This window comes from Equus asinus, chromosome 3 (assembly GCF_041296235.1).
Source record: "Equus asinus isolate D_3611 breed Donkey chromosome 3, EquAss-T2T_v2, whole genome shotgun sequence".
In the NCBI taxonomy this organism is placed as follows: Eukaryota; Metazoa; Chordata; class Mammalia; order Perissodactyla; family Equidae; genus Equus; species Equus asinus.
The window spans coordinates 97,478,566-97,493,977 of NC_091792.1; the positions used below are offsets into that span (position 1 = coordinate 97,478,566).

At 38.2% G+C, this 15,412-nt stretch overlaps 1 protein-coding gene and 1 long non-coding RNA gene across 4 annotated transcripts in view; one reads left to right on the top strand and one right to left on the bottom strand.

Annotated features, from left to right (window-relative positions):
• Positions 1 to 15,412, top strand: part of RASGEF1B (RasGEF domain family member 1B) — a 698,380-nt gene that overhangs the window by 588,936 nt on the left and 94,032 nt on the right. The gene's annotated exons all lie outside the window — the stretch shown is intronic.
• Positions 1 to 15,412, bottom strand: part of LOC139044843 (uncharacterized) — a 60,112-nt gene that overhangs the window by 36,536 nt on the left and 8,164 nt on the right. The window contains exon 2 of the long non-coding RNA XR_011502165.1: positions 8,562 to 8,622. This is a non-coding gene — a long non-coding RNA (uncharacterized lncRNA). The remainder of the gene's footprint in view (positions 1 to 8,561; positions 8,623 to 15,412) is intronic.

Below are 15,412 nucleotides of genomic sequence, written 5' to 3' on the forward strand. Positions count from 1 at the left end.
GGGATTGGCATTAGCAAAAGTGAAACTTTCACAATAGAAACACTTGAGTACTTAAATTGGGGAACAAAAAAAGATAGGGAGAGGAGCACTGGATGGAACAGGCAGAGAGTACACTCAACTGGATTTTGACTTAAGGGTGTGCTTATTCTTCTTTTTAATGAGTATGATTTATTCTGTGACGATACAGAATTTGGGGGATCTGGGCCAGCAGCTTTTCAGTGTTGTTATCATCTCCTACATCTCCCAGTTTTATCTTTTAAGGCTGAGCTCTGGCAACCAGATTATGTCTAACCATGATCTGCTGTTTGCAAGCGCTGATTGTGCCAGAGAGAGCTATTCAAGTTACACAAGGCGCCAAAGGAACTAGCTGCACAGGAATAATTCGTTGATTTGCTAGTGTATGACATTTATCACATTTATCCTACAGTGCATACTGACACAAACATCCATAGAAAGCAAAGATGGGACAGTTTAGTCATATTCTTGTTTTTAAGTGCTGTTACCTCCTGTTCTAAATGGTGTCAGTCTATGGCAGAACTTAACATAATAGTCTAATATCAGGTAACATGAACCAAGAAGCAAGTGTTCTCAAGTGATGAGAAAAGTCAGTAAAAGTTTAAAAGATTACAATAAAAATAAATTATCTTGAAACATCTGGGGATGAGTCATTCAATATAGTTGACAATTTATCCCTTGAAGCAGAAGAATATTTTTACTGTAATTGTTTTATGTGGAAATCATATTAAACAACATAATTCATTCTTCTCTTTCTTAGAGAGTGTATTCTGGTCATACTTTTGCCTTTCCTTTTCACTCAGTGTTAATTATTGCTAAAATTAAGTTACATTCCTCTACAACTATACAGTGATGAGCCGGGTCCTACAGAAGGGTGTAAACTTGTTTGCCTCTGTGCTCAATCTCTAGATCAACTAGATGTTTAAAGATTTTCTCTTAAAATTTTTTTTTATGGCTTTCTTTCCTTTTCCTTGTTGCCAGGCTGTCAGCAGCTACTCCACCCCACCTGGCTTCAAAGTTGTCTCTAATCTCCTAAGGGCTTGAAAGTCAAATAGCGGTGTATACCAAAATTATGGGTAAGGTACCAGGAAATAGGCTCTGAATCAATACAAGAACAAAACACCTGAACTTCCGTGTGTCAAATTTGTCAGTCTGTTGGTTTTAGTGTGTGAACTGTGTGACATCTTTGGATGCTTATAGTTGTTTTTGTTTTACTTTATACTCTCACCTATGATCTTGTTAACAGAGCCTTCGAGGTGAATGCAGGAAAAATGAAGTACTTTGAACATAAATTGAGAAACTCCTAGCCAATTGTTAAGACTTTATTGAATATAAACTTGACAGTGGAAATATAATGTTTGTGAAAGGGAGGGCAGATTCTTCTCTCAAAATCAAAATATATTTATAACTCTCAAAACTCAAATTCATGGTTATTTTACAAAATTTCAAAAATGAAAAAAGGAAAAAAAGTCTCAAAAATATTACCGAAGATACCCTCTATTGATATTAAGATCTTTCAGGAACCACCGTTTAAATGACGTTAGGTTTTCTGTTAAATGAGAGCAATGAGAGAGAGGAGTTACATAACTCTGGTTATTTTGTATGTACAAGTTTGTAGCCTCTCTACTTAATATATAATAAATACTTTTTGCCTTGCTAAATAATCTCCATTAACAGTTAAATTATTGCATAATATATTGAATGGAGGTACTTTAATGCGCATGTTTAGTGGTCATTGTACATACTATGTATATTCTATGTGTGTACAATGGTGTATGTACAATATTTTGTATGATGTGTGTACAATATTTTTATACTTATACATTTATTTTGGCATTTTGAACATAAATGTTCTTTTATCAGATTGTCATAATTTTTCCTTAATATTTTATTTTTAGTTACTTTTAACTATACTAAAAATGAATTCACTTTTCTAGCAAGACATATTTTACAAAGATACGAACTAAAAAATAGAATTCATTTGGATGGGAATTTTCTTGACAGCAAACTCTCTGGAAACATGCTAATCAAAGACATCTGAGGTTGTTTTGCTCACTCAGATGTCAAAAAGTTTTTTCTTGCTCATCTTGCTTGTTTTTAAACTCTGTCTTCCTCATCCAAAATAATAATTTTCTAAAGGTCACTCCTTTTCTGAATTCCCTGTATTCTCCAACCTCTAAATAAAATCCTTGACTCCTTTTGAAGTAGCAGTGACTCGAACCTTAAACTTAAACCAGGTGTATTGTTTTTATAGTCATTGGTAATAGAAGATATTACTTCACAGCATCCAAAGGCACCAGGAAAATTGCTATTATAGAATGCATGTGCCTCAGGGACGTCTGCTCACTCTTCGTCTTCCTCACAGGTATCTTGAGAAAGAAACACAGCTTTTCCTTCTCTGCGTCTGAAGTACATGACAAAAAATAGCAAGGAGTTTAAAATCAGATTATATGACTTATTAGATTTATTGGAATTTATTCATTTTAACTGTCTAGCCTGAATTTCTGTAAGAGGAGAAACTTCCATGTGGAAACTCAGTAACAGATTTAAAATACTTAAGTCAGGTATTACACCTCTCCCCAAGATTTACGGTATCCTTGGGCAAGAGTCTAAAGACAATAAGTTAAAGTAACATAACTAATCTGCTGAGGGACATGTTAGCCATCTCAGATGTGCCAGTAACAGGCTTTCTGACCTTGGGCTAGTCGCAAGCTTATCTAGGTCTCAGTTTCCCCATCTGTAAAATAAGATGGCGCATGAGGAGATCTCAGAGAATCACAGGACGTTCCACCTGGAGGGAATCTCAGAGTCAGCATTAGAATGTTGATCCATCTGAAAAGCTAAGCTAAGGATACCCTTCTCTTAAGACATTGACTCAACGGCCTATGGAGATTGTAAGGGGAAAAACCAATCCTTTCCCATTTTCATTACTACAGCTGCTGGTTTCATTTCCTCCTTGGGAGGAACCCCCTGCTGTGACGTACAGGAAGGATGCTTGGAATGGAAGCAAAAGCAGAAACTACAGGCAATATAGGAAACACCGAGTGAAACTATATGCCTGCACGGGGGTTCTGGTTCTTTATTGTTCTGAGTAATTTGGAAGGAAAGGTATTCACATCCTCAAATAATACCTACCTTAAGTGAATGAACCGCCTAAATGATATTAAGCATATGAGTTAAAATTACAAGGTAAAACCTCCCTAGGAATTTTCATATAAGAGATGTAAATGTTGTCACCAACTGTCAGAGGTCAATTGGAATTTCTTTTTATAAGTATACCAATTAAATAAAACTGTTAGGGAGCCATTAAGTAGAAAAGCTCTTGAATGAGGCTGGTAATAGAGATGTCTTGTAAAAAGAAAAGATTTGTCAAAGATTTGTTTATGAGCGACTAGTTCAAACCCATCCAAAGTACCATCTTATTTTGCTAAGTATGTCGTTGGTACGAGTATGGACATTCTTCATGAGGGCGAAAGACACTGCCCCAAATCCAGCATCTCTCTGCTTGATTGCTTGTGTTCCAAGCTATTTCCAGTAGCTATGGCTGCCTCCAAGGCTAGGTCTAGAATAGCATTTTTAGATCTTTTTGACTATAATCCACAATTGAAATACATTTTTAACCAAGAACCAGTACTCACGTATGTGAATGTATGCATGTATGTATATAACTAGATGTCTCAGGAAATGATACAATCACCATATGGGATGTGCTCTGAGTCTTTCTATTTTAGTCTATGCTGCTTCCTTTGTTAAAATGCTATGGTGACCCACTATATCGACTATAAATCCACAAACAGGTTGCAGTCCACAGTTTGAAAAACATTGGTCTAGATCAATAATAATGATGATGATAAATATAATAACAGTACATAATAATAATATAATAAAAGCATCAATCAACGGAATGCTAAGCCTTATTTAGAAGAATCAGAGTTATTAGGAGTGACCTAGAGCGGAAGATGTGGAGGAGCTTTCTCACAGTCCCAGAGAATTTTCTGAGATAACAATTGACAACCACTTTGGAGACTCATTGTCCCCCTTCCACCTGTATTCCTGATTCGTCTAAATGGGGTTGCGTTAGATCCCTGAAAGACCTGCTTCTATGTATGCTCTGACCTTAACTGGATTTGCGAGTTAAAGGAAGATTCAATTGTATAACACACCATTATTTTATGAACTGCTAAGAAGGAAAACATGTTGACAATTATGATTATAAAATGTCATCAGTTATATGACGTATCTCTATCTTATAGATGTTAAAATATGAAAAAGAATGTGCATTTTAAAATCAACACTGGACTACTCACTTGGAGAGCTGTCCTCGAGCCTTCCAGGTCTTCTGTTCTTCCCTTGATAGGACCAACAGGGGCTTTCTTATCCATGGGGGAAATTACCTACTGTTGTATTGTTATGCAGTTTCATAGGATTCTAAATTTGAAAGGCATCCTCAGTGATAATCTAGATTGTACCTCCTCATGTTACAGTTGAAGAATCTGATATCCAGGGAGATGAGGTGGCTTGCCCCAGATAACATACCAAAGTAGAGACAGAAACAAGTTAAAAACAACTTTAAAATTCTACGTTGCCACACTGGAAAGGGGAAATAGTAGTGCAGAGAAAATCAAGGCTGGAACCATGAGCCTCTGCTCCATTTAGTCTGTCTCCTCAGTTTTTGGTGTGGAATTGCTCGTATCAAAACAAGGTCATTAAAAGGGGGACCATAGAGCCCTTCTATCTTTTGGATCCAATATCCCTATTGTGTGGAGACAGATCAATTATTGCCTGACACTGTCTCCCTCATACATCCTTTTACTCATGATACTTTTCCCTTCTCAAGAACTCAATAGCTACCTTGGTTTCAATCAAATTATTTGTTTTCTGTCAGGCCACTATCTACTTAATTTGTTTATTTATAATTTATATCCTACCCATTTCCCATAAGGATTAGTTGGATCAGCCTTTCCACCTAGTTAACTTAATCCAGTCATACTGTCCTCATTCTCAAGGATTCTTGATGAAATCCCAATCTACTGTTCAAAGAAATCCTCCTGCCATCATCCAAACGTGGTGTGAGCCTTCTCACTTCCACTGCTTTACAAATGCTCCTCATGCCAATTCCTGTTTATCTTTTCTTTTAAATCCAACATTTACCCCCCTCCGGAAAACATTCTTTAATTAGTGTTGTTTTGTGGTTCGTGTGCTTAAAACATATTCTACATTCCTTTCATTTTTACTCAGTGGTTTGCTTAAAAGATACTTTCTAACTGATCTTGACTTTTACATGCTGTGAACCTTTAAGGGTACCATTTTTGCACTGCCCATAATTTTGAGGATGATGCTTAGTCTGAAACCTTCCCTGATTCGTATGGCCCCTGTCCTCAGGGATCTAACCACTCAGTAGGAAGGAATGTTCCAGCACACATACACTGAGACACAGGAAGGAACACGTGAACCAAACAGCAAAGCTGTATTAATGTTTATTCATAAAGGATTGGTTCATCACCTAATGAACAGCAGAAGGTACAGAATATTTGACTGAATTAGAGACTCTGATCTACTCTCCCAACACTCACCATCTGCTTCTTAACAGTTAACCCATGCTTAATTGTTTCCAGTTCCTCAAGAGTACTTTGTCCCCCTTCTGTGCCTTTATTGGTAACTTTCTTAGTCTAGAGTGCCCCTCATCACCTTCTTCACCAAGATTACATGTCCTTTCTGAAATCTCTCAAGAGAAGTTCTTTCTTAGCACCGCTCTGTCCATCTTCCCCTCACTGTGCGTCCATGGAGCCCTGAGCAGCGATGGCCCATCATAGCATTTGTCATTATTTCCTAATTGTCTGCTTATGTGTTTCCATTCTCAACTAGCCCGAGAGGTACTTGAGATAAGGCACCAAGGATTTTCTTTGAAACTTTGGCACCTAGAATGGTGCTGGCAACTGTAATTTGTGGTCAATTCATATCATCCCAGAAAAATAAGAAGAAAATAAATTTGAGGGAAATGCTATACCCACCACTGGAGGCAAGGATGCTTTTTCTGGAATTAGTGAGCAAACAGAACCACAGTTATTTCTCCTAGATATTAGAAGTTATTCTTAGAACCAGATTGCTCTTTAGGGTCTATCTTTGGTGTGGAATAAGTCATATAAGCTTGTTAGCAACACCTTAGAAAAAATATACTGTCTTCTAAAAGGTTAGAGCCAGTTGGACTTCTGTTTCAATGACTCATCAGGCAGCCTTAGAAATGCTCTTTCTCTCTTTAATGCTGCAGCAGTTTCATCACTGCCATTACATTGTGCAGGTTGGATAACTCATGTTGTATTGATTTACTCATTTTCTCTAGAGTTATAGTTTTCTTTACCCTTTAAAACTAGTTCTGTAGGTATTAGCTTTAATAAAGTTCTATTAATTCATTTCAGTTCACTTTATTCCTTACTGCTGCTACCTGCTCCCCCATTGACAATGTCTTCAGAGCCAGGGAAGGAATCCTCTGAAGGAAAGAGAAGGCAATTGAAGTTTATTTTCATGTGCTCTATGAAAAACCTGAAGATCAGTCAATTTGCATTCTGGAATTCATAATCTGAGAGGTATGTCTTTTACCCTGAACCATACAAGAAGGACATCTCTGGACAGACCAATGGTGAGACTCAAATATAAGTCATATTAGAGTTCCTCACGTACCTGCTTTGCCAGACATCAGGAAGTTTAGCATAGTGGAAATGAAATGGACTCTGTAGTCATACTCCTACATCTGTGGAACGCCACATGCATTGTAAGCATGATGCGAAGGGCATCTGAGTCACACAAAGCTTGATTTAACCTCCTCTGCCATTTGCCACTTGGGTGATATTGGACAGTTTACTTCTGTGCCTCAGCTACCTCATCTGTAAAATGGGATTTAAAACACCTGCCTCATAGAGCTGTTGTGAAACACATATGTGAAAGAGTACATGTAAAGGCTCATACACATTTAATGTTAGGTACATATTAAATCTTAAAAATGTTGATTATTACTAGTATTATCACTTCTAGGCTGTTTTATAAAATTATTACCTCATTAAATAATTTTTCATTATCATCTCACATTATTCAAAGATTTAAATCTGAAAAATGGTCAATAGCATGTAGGGCTTTGGCACCAACATTGACAATGTAGATTTAGGATTTCTTCTGTAACTTGTTTTGTTTTGTTCATCATCCAAGATTTACTGCTGGCTGACCCTGGGCCAGGCACAAGTATTATTACAAAGCTGAATAACTCGTGGGCCCAGAATACTGTTATTGATATTCACAGAGTTCCTGGTATGCAGAGTCCTTGTTAAAACTCTCGGGTGGCTTCTTTTGGCTGAATCAATTACTTTGGAAAATGTTATTGATCCAGGAAAAGTCTGAGCTGGGGAGACAGCACCATAAAATGACTCATAAATCCAAAGAGCAGCTTCCAAATTATTTGTCCATGATATGTGAGAAGACAGCTCTTGGTAAATCAGCAGAAAACAAGAGGAACTTATTCTCAAAAGTATAGCCATGCCGACTTAAGCCATGAGGGATTACCTCAAGGTTCTGCTTATAGATTCAAGGTTGTGGGGCAGATTCTGTAAGCAGCAAGCCTATTTAAACCAATATCTATTTAAAAGCAGTTTGGAAAGTTGTTCATGATTTAGTTTTAAGTGAAAAGACAAATTCAAAAATACAGAATAGCTAGATGTATAAACATTAAAATATGAAGAAGGAGTGGTAGAATTGCAGGCATATTTTCTTTTATATAATATATATTTCTTTATATATTTATGCAATATATATTTCTTTTATATAATGTTCTCATTTTTAAACAATAAGCATATCCATCTTATGTAACAAGGTAAAAATTACATGAAAACGAAAGTGAATGTGGTTAAAAATTTACCTGAATGAAGTTCAAGGACGTCTATGGCAGTTCATATCACCTGGTAACAAGTCATTTGAATACTGATATAACAGTGAAGGGAGTGGTGGATTATATTTAAAGTATCTGAACTGAGAGGTCCCTAGAAACTACAGTGCTTGCAGGAACCCTCAGCAACGCACGGGATTCCAAGATAGATGTAGACATTTGTTTCCTATTCATATGGGTAAAAGCATCTTCCACGAAATATTTTCAAAGGCACTTTTGCCAGGATCACTGAGACCAATATGCATCCTTCAATATTTCAGTAAAAACAGTTCTTAAAAATTGTGTTACTTATATGTTAAAATGATGATCCTATCATAGTAAGAAAAGAAGAATCTGCTTGTCATTGCAAAGGAGTGGCACAGAAGCCTCTTGGTAAAGAATTGGTTTATCCTACTAGTAATAAGATTGCAGAGTTTATTCTAAACCCAGAGGATTAAGAAGAATGGAACAAATAGAATCTTACCAAAAAAAATTATATTTTTAAAAATTAAGATTGGCCGTATGAAGCAGAAACTTTCAAAGAAAAAGTAAGCTTGTCTTGCCTTCCAAAGTTAAAATCTTAGTAATGAGAATTCAGGAAACAAACAATACGAAGAATTGCTATATAATTGCTTACCACCGAAGAACGAAGCATGCCAAATGTCAGACCACAGAACCTCACACAACTCAACTTCTTCCTAAACCGAGAAGGATAAAGGAAGTCACAAAATAAAGAATGCTTTGTGTTTTTTACATTTTGGGTTAGATTTGAGGTAGCAGGATAAAAAGAGTCTCTTTACTAGAATGAAGCCAAGCAATCTTGAAGGTAAACTTTGTTGGCAAGAAACCCTTAGGCACTGAGCTTGCAGTTAGATCTCAGGTACACCAGGCCTTCAAGTTAGAGAAGGAACCCGGAGGCCACTACCTTGAGAGAGACTCCAACAATCCCACACCTACTAGTGGGTGAGTCTCACCCTCTTGTCGATTAAAAGCTTATGTTGGTTGAGGACAAGGGATGTGAGGGAGAGGAAAGATACTGGTATGCCAGGGAAGAATGGCATGATAGGGTTTGTTCGTTTTTGTATGGCTGTTCCTTTCGGATCTGAGTCTTTCCTGATTGAGGAAGTGGAGTGTAGGTTAATTGCATACTTCTTCACTCTAATGTTTTGTGATTAGCCTATACCTTTTCCTGCTACTCTAAACACTGCTTGTCTTGAGTGACAAATTACATGTTCTGCGAGTCATTGATCTTTCTTAGTTATTAACACTTATTTATCCAGAAATCCATGGATAAGTAGACCCCTACAATAGGCAGTTCCAGCAGAGACGACAGTGATATTTCTAGTCTTCATTTGTAGACTTTTCGGGCGTGGGACGTAAGGGGAAATTCCCAATTGTTAAATACATATTTAGTTGAATAAAGGATGATTTTTACCATTATAGTATCACTACTCTAACAGAGTTAAGGAGAGTCAAGTGAAGTTGTATATCGAAATTATTACATATTATATAACTGCAATTAATTTATTAGGGTAGGCAAGTAGGAAGCAGATTGTGGGGCTCCATGTAGGTATCTAGTCTATCTGCACTTATAATACCAGTAACCTTAATTACAATAGAAAGTGTCATTTCTCTCCATATATCTTTTTTTTTCAATTCCATAAGCAGAATTTTTATTGGTACAAAGTGTTTCCCCCCATTTTTTTTTTTTTTTTGATGAGGAAGATTGGCCCTGAGCTAACATTTGTTGCCAGCCCTCCTCTTTTCACTTGAGGAAGATTGTTGCTGAGCTAACATCTGTGGTAATCTTGCTCTATTTTATGTGGCATACCACCACAGTGGGGCTTGATGAGTGGTGCTAGGTCTGCATCCAGGATCCGAACCTGTGACCCCTGGGCCACTAAAGCAGAGTGCCCGCCTGCACTTAACCACCATGCTGCCGAGTTGGCCTCCCAAATATTTTTAAACCAAGTACCATACCATTTCCTGCCCAGAAATATGGTAATTTGATCATTATGAAATCTATAGCTGTGTGATTTTTGTTTTAAGGATGGATTTTGGATTGTTCATTCAAAGAAATATTTATTGAACATCTGTTATTTGCGAGATAATAGGGAATTCAGATCTCCAGGCATTTACAGTTTAGTGGAAAAAACAGACAAGAGAATAAGACTTCAATGTGATAAATGTGAATCTTAGGCATAAGGACAATATGCTAGAATAAATTCAGTAATTTATTGACTTCTTTTTCTGAAACATAAAGTTATAGTAGCCTCAGGGCCAACTAGATCTAGGGGATCAAATGACACTATTAGGACCAGGGTCTCTTTCTCTTTCTCCATCTGTCAGCTTTGCTCTCATTGAGACAGTGTCATTCTTAGGCAGCAGATTGGCTCCAACAGCTATGAGCTTACTCCCACCAAAACAGAAATCTCATCCCACTAGTTCCTGCAGAAGTCCGAGGACTGGCTCTGATTCACCCTTTTTGAGTCATGTCCACTTGTGATGCAAGCACTGTGGTCCTGTGACACACCACTCTCGATGGCTACCTGGTCATGTGGACTGAGTTAGGGATGGGTGAGTCTCCAAGGAAAAATCAGGGTTCTACAAGCGGGGGAAGCAACAGATGCCCACCATACATGATCTCTGATTACATTAAACAGCATGAGCTCCCATAAGCTTCAGATCCACTGACTATGCTATGTCAATTTCTACTTTATACCAAATATATCTATTTTATACTTAAATATAGTCTACGGAGAGATCTGTACTAGATTATTCAAGGTGGACACGCAGAATCGCTCACTGAAACGGAGTTCCATCAAAGAGCACAGGAATTTGACTATTGCTCAAGTTGAGAGAAGCCCAAGGCATGAGCAGACAAGGCTGAAAACAAAAGACTGCCTCGGAAAGTAAGGTGGAATAAAGAAAAAGAAAGGAAAACAATGTTAAAATAAAGAAACCTGGTAGACTCAGGAGAGTATGTGCCCAGTTCCTTCGATCCATTGGTGTCAGGAGCTGCCTCTATGCATGGTTGTAATTTGTCCCATTAGCCCAGAGAGATACTATAGATCAAATGATCTGCAATGACTTCCGAGTAACAAACATTCTGAACTAAAATAAATGTTTTTCAGTTATTTAATTTAACTGAACAAAAGCAAGAAACAAACAAGAAACCTTGAAATTAATCCTTTCTTCTCGGAGAAAGATATTTGTTTGATTTTCCAAAATGTTGCTTGAATGGTGCTTCAGCGTGGCAGGTCAGTTACATAAGCAGGAAATAAGTTATCAGTAAACACATAACTGTGTTTTTCCACAGGACCAAGATGTTCCAATGGTTTCCCAGTAATTGAGTTTACTTTATTAAAGATCTATTTTCATAAGCCAGAGGTCATTACTGGTCGTTGCTACCATGAATATGCCATAATTAAACAAAAAAATAAGCACATTAAACAAATACTGTAATAAAAATCCAGGCCTGGGAATAGTCACGTATCAAAAGTTAAGCGTAGTACTTATCTTTTATATGTTCAAAAATATTTTCAACTTAGGGACCTCCTAATGATTATATTAAAACTTAGTTGTTCCTCCCTCTGTACTTCACAGGACTTTATGCGTCTGTTTTAGCATTTGTCACATTGCATTTTTACAAAATTTACTGTGCCTGCCTTTTGGTGGAAAGGATTTACAACAGGTGTCATCTGCCTCTTTGCATGTCTGCTTCTCTACCTGGATGGTGAGCTCTTAGGGACAAGGATTAAACCTTTATCTTTTTATCCCCAGAAACTGTGTTCACTGCCTACAAAAATACTAAATAAATGCTGAGTAAAATAAAGAATAAATAAATGATTTCATGGACTCTTCCATTTTAATGAATTCCTGAATTCCTGTTCATTAGTTTCATGTTTTAAATGCTTCAAAGCTCAATTCTACATAAGTCAACCAGCTCCAAGTATATACTTGCTTACAAAATTAGATGATGACTTATGCAGAGAGTGGGGAATGACAGCTTGGGCCAGGGCCAGGTTCCCTGCTGCAGGACAGGCATGGTTGGCAGTGTCTGGTTAACTCACACGACAGACCACCAGTTGCTTTTTTGTTTTGAGTAAAGAAGAGACTCCTGGTAAAAAAAAAAAAAAAAAGCCCCAGCTATGTTTACTGCTGAGAATAGACGCATGTGGGTATGTTTGGCAAATTCTTGACTCTGCTCCAAAGAAGATTTTCATGTTAGGGGACTGTGATATCTCCTGGGAGAGAATTAATTTTAAGGGAAAATAGCCAAGCATGACAGACCAAGCCAATGGCACATCTTTTTTACTTTGGAAGGAAAGAGAATTCTGTGTGAAGCATGTCTGTCACTTAGATTGTCTCCTCTGCCTGCCCATTAGACCCAGGGAAAGCAGAAGGATGATAAGACCAAATTGGAAGAACTCTCTTAATAAACTCTTTAACATTTAGGGGCCCATTTCACAGTACTTTGGGATCCCTCAAATAGAGTAACACAAACTAGGGTCAGCCACTCTCCCCCTGCCCCTTCCTCACCAGCACTTTATCATGTTCTAGTACCTACTCTTAGGGGAAGAAATTTAATCGCCCATCTTCATGTGTTTGTTTGTTTGTTTGTATTATAAATTTATTTGTTTGTTCCTTCAACTTTTTTTTTTTGGTGAGGAAGATTTGCCCTGAGCTAACATCCATTGCCAATCTTCCTCTTTTTTGCTTGAGGAAGATTAGCCCTGAGCTAACATCTGTGCCAATCTTCCTCTATTTTGTGTGTGGGATGCTGCCACAGCATGGCTTGATGAGTGGTGCTAGGTCCGTGCCCAGGATCCAAACCGGTGAAACCCTGGGCCACTAAAGCACAGTGCGCGAACTTAATCACTACACCACCAGGCTGGCGCCTCAGCTTCATGTTTTCACAGAGGAAGGAACCTTTGTCCTCCTTCCCATCAAGACTGTGGCTTTGAAAGAAGGCTCCTACCTTCTCTCCCGGCCCCACACCTGCTTCCCCACAGAGGAGGGAGGGTAGCTCATTTAGGGGAGAATATCCCTGTGTTGACAGTGACTGCTCCTGCACTAGTCTCTTGCTCTCTAGGACCCACGTGAGAGCAGTGGGCATTCAGGTTCTCTAGTTCTCTTTGCTTCTGTTTGATGAAGCACAAGGGGAGAGAATAACCTCTTACCCTCCCTTCATTACTCTCTGGTCAGTCAGTAGCAGGGTTGATGAGGCAGGCCTGTGATCTTCATGCACCTGGCTGGGTGGTGAGTTTACTCTGAAGACCTGTTTCTCCCTCACCTTCCTGACCCACCCCAGGCTGCGGCTGGCCCCAAGGCCTGCTTTTGGGTGGGGATGGCTTATATCTTACTTAGGCTTTAGATCTAAATTGTATTCTCCAATCTAAAATTTACCAGAGTTTGCAGAGCATCTTGCGCACTTGCCTAGTTCATTAATAAATCTGGTTCATTACTAAACACACAAGTGATCAATTAGCTGTCCGTCTCTAGAGTCTGTACTTTTTCCATTGGAATCTGTTGGAGAGGCAGGGTGGATCAGGACCTCCTCTCCCATACTCCCGAGATACTGTTCTGACACCGCCAAGGCCCGGAGAATCAGGGCTGTGTCCAACAGGGCAATGGCAGAGGAGTGGCACATGCCCTAGAAGAGCCAGCATGGCGGGCCTGATGGAGCATTGATGAAGCTCTCCAGGAATGGCTGGGCCTGGTTGGGCAGCAGGAGAAGCTGCGCATTGATGGAGGGGCTGCAGTGCCCAGCAGGAGTCTGTTCATGATTACATATGGGATACGAGTTACTGACTGGTGGCTTCCAGAAATGTTTGAGGATGGGGAAGCTTTACTTGGCTATCGAGGACCTACATCATATAGATGAAGCCAGTGAAAATGAAATTGCTATTTCAGGTGATCTCATTCATCTTCACAAACTGATGGCTGCTGACAAAATCCTGGTTACCCTCATTTTACTCTTAATTTGGGCGTTTGTTCATCAGAGCGCCTCGTCCAAGGTGGGCGATTATGATAGGGCTGTGAACTGGTTAATTCACTTGAAATGCTGACCATTCTCATGCTGCTGTTTAAGGAGTTATCAGTTGAAATAAGAAAGCCACTGTTGTTATGTGGTATTAATGTGCTAATTCAAGAATTTTAAATGATTTTTTGCTCATTTCTGTGTGCCCTGTGCTTGGAATATGGTGAAAAGTAAGACTGCAAACTAGAAATGAAGGCTTATTCCTTAAAAATTTTTTTCAAAGCTGATGTCATTATCTAAAGCTGATTCACTGTGCCTTAAAGAAATTCCCTTGCTTGCCACCTCAAAACCGCCTTGCAGATCAAAACTGTTTGGTCTCAAAGTGAATTTCTTTCAGCTAGGTTGTTATTTCAAAAGATAATGCCAAATCTGCATACAGTTTACATTTGAAAGCTGTTCCAACAAGTGGATGCAACTTAATGCAATTTTTAAGTTTGATTTTTTGACTTGGTGCCTAAATATATAGATATAGACACATTCTACACAAAATTTTATTTTGCTATAAAATGCCTTTTCATCTACAAGTATCATGGTTATAATTTTAGACGTTTCCTACATTTTGTGACATTTCCTTTTTCTGTCATAAACAATTACTTATTCTTTTCCAGGTAGTGGCAATATTTGTTTCCTATTTTCATTGCGATGGAAGCTAATATAGTCCTGAAACCATGAAAATACTTCTATTTGTGTAATAATATTCATATGGTTTCTGTTCTTTTTCCTCTCAAGAATAACATTTATATCAATTATTCTCTGTAGCCTGGATCAGTATTAGAATTTGGGGTTTTTCAAATGGCAAATTCACATCTAAATTGATTTTGATAAACTTTTACATCATTAGTCTACTCCATAAAGGGATTAGTTACAAAATGACATGTGTTCTCAATATTCTCAACAAGTAGGCAATCCTTAGGATGCTTTTCCAGCTATGTTGACAAATTGACAAATAGCTATTTTTTTCAGCAATCCTGCCCAAGTGTCTTTATCTCAGAGGTAATAATAATAATGCTCTGACCGTGGAAAGGGAGTTTGGTATGGTGAAGGAAAGGAGTGGACTTTTAAGAAAAGGAGTCCTGGACTCAAATCTCGGCTCTACAACTTACTAGTTGCACCCCTCTGAACCTCAGTTTCTGCATATGTGAAATAGGAATCATGCATGTGTGCTGGGCAGATTAAACAAGATAATATTTGTTGAGTACCTGTAACATGGCAGGCACTGAAAAATGCCCATTTTGTTATCTAGTAACATATTTCTCCCTGGAAGCTGAGCTGTCTCAATGGGTTTAATACACTATTCATATTTTTAATAGTTATAAAGTCATAGACTTTGGAACTTGAAGTTGCCTTAGGGATCAATTCATTAGTGGTATTTCACAGATGGGGAAAGCAGGGCACTGGAAAGTTAAATGGTATAGAGTGTTTTGCTACATGTTTTGTATAATAAG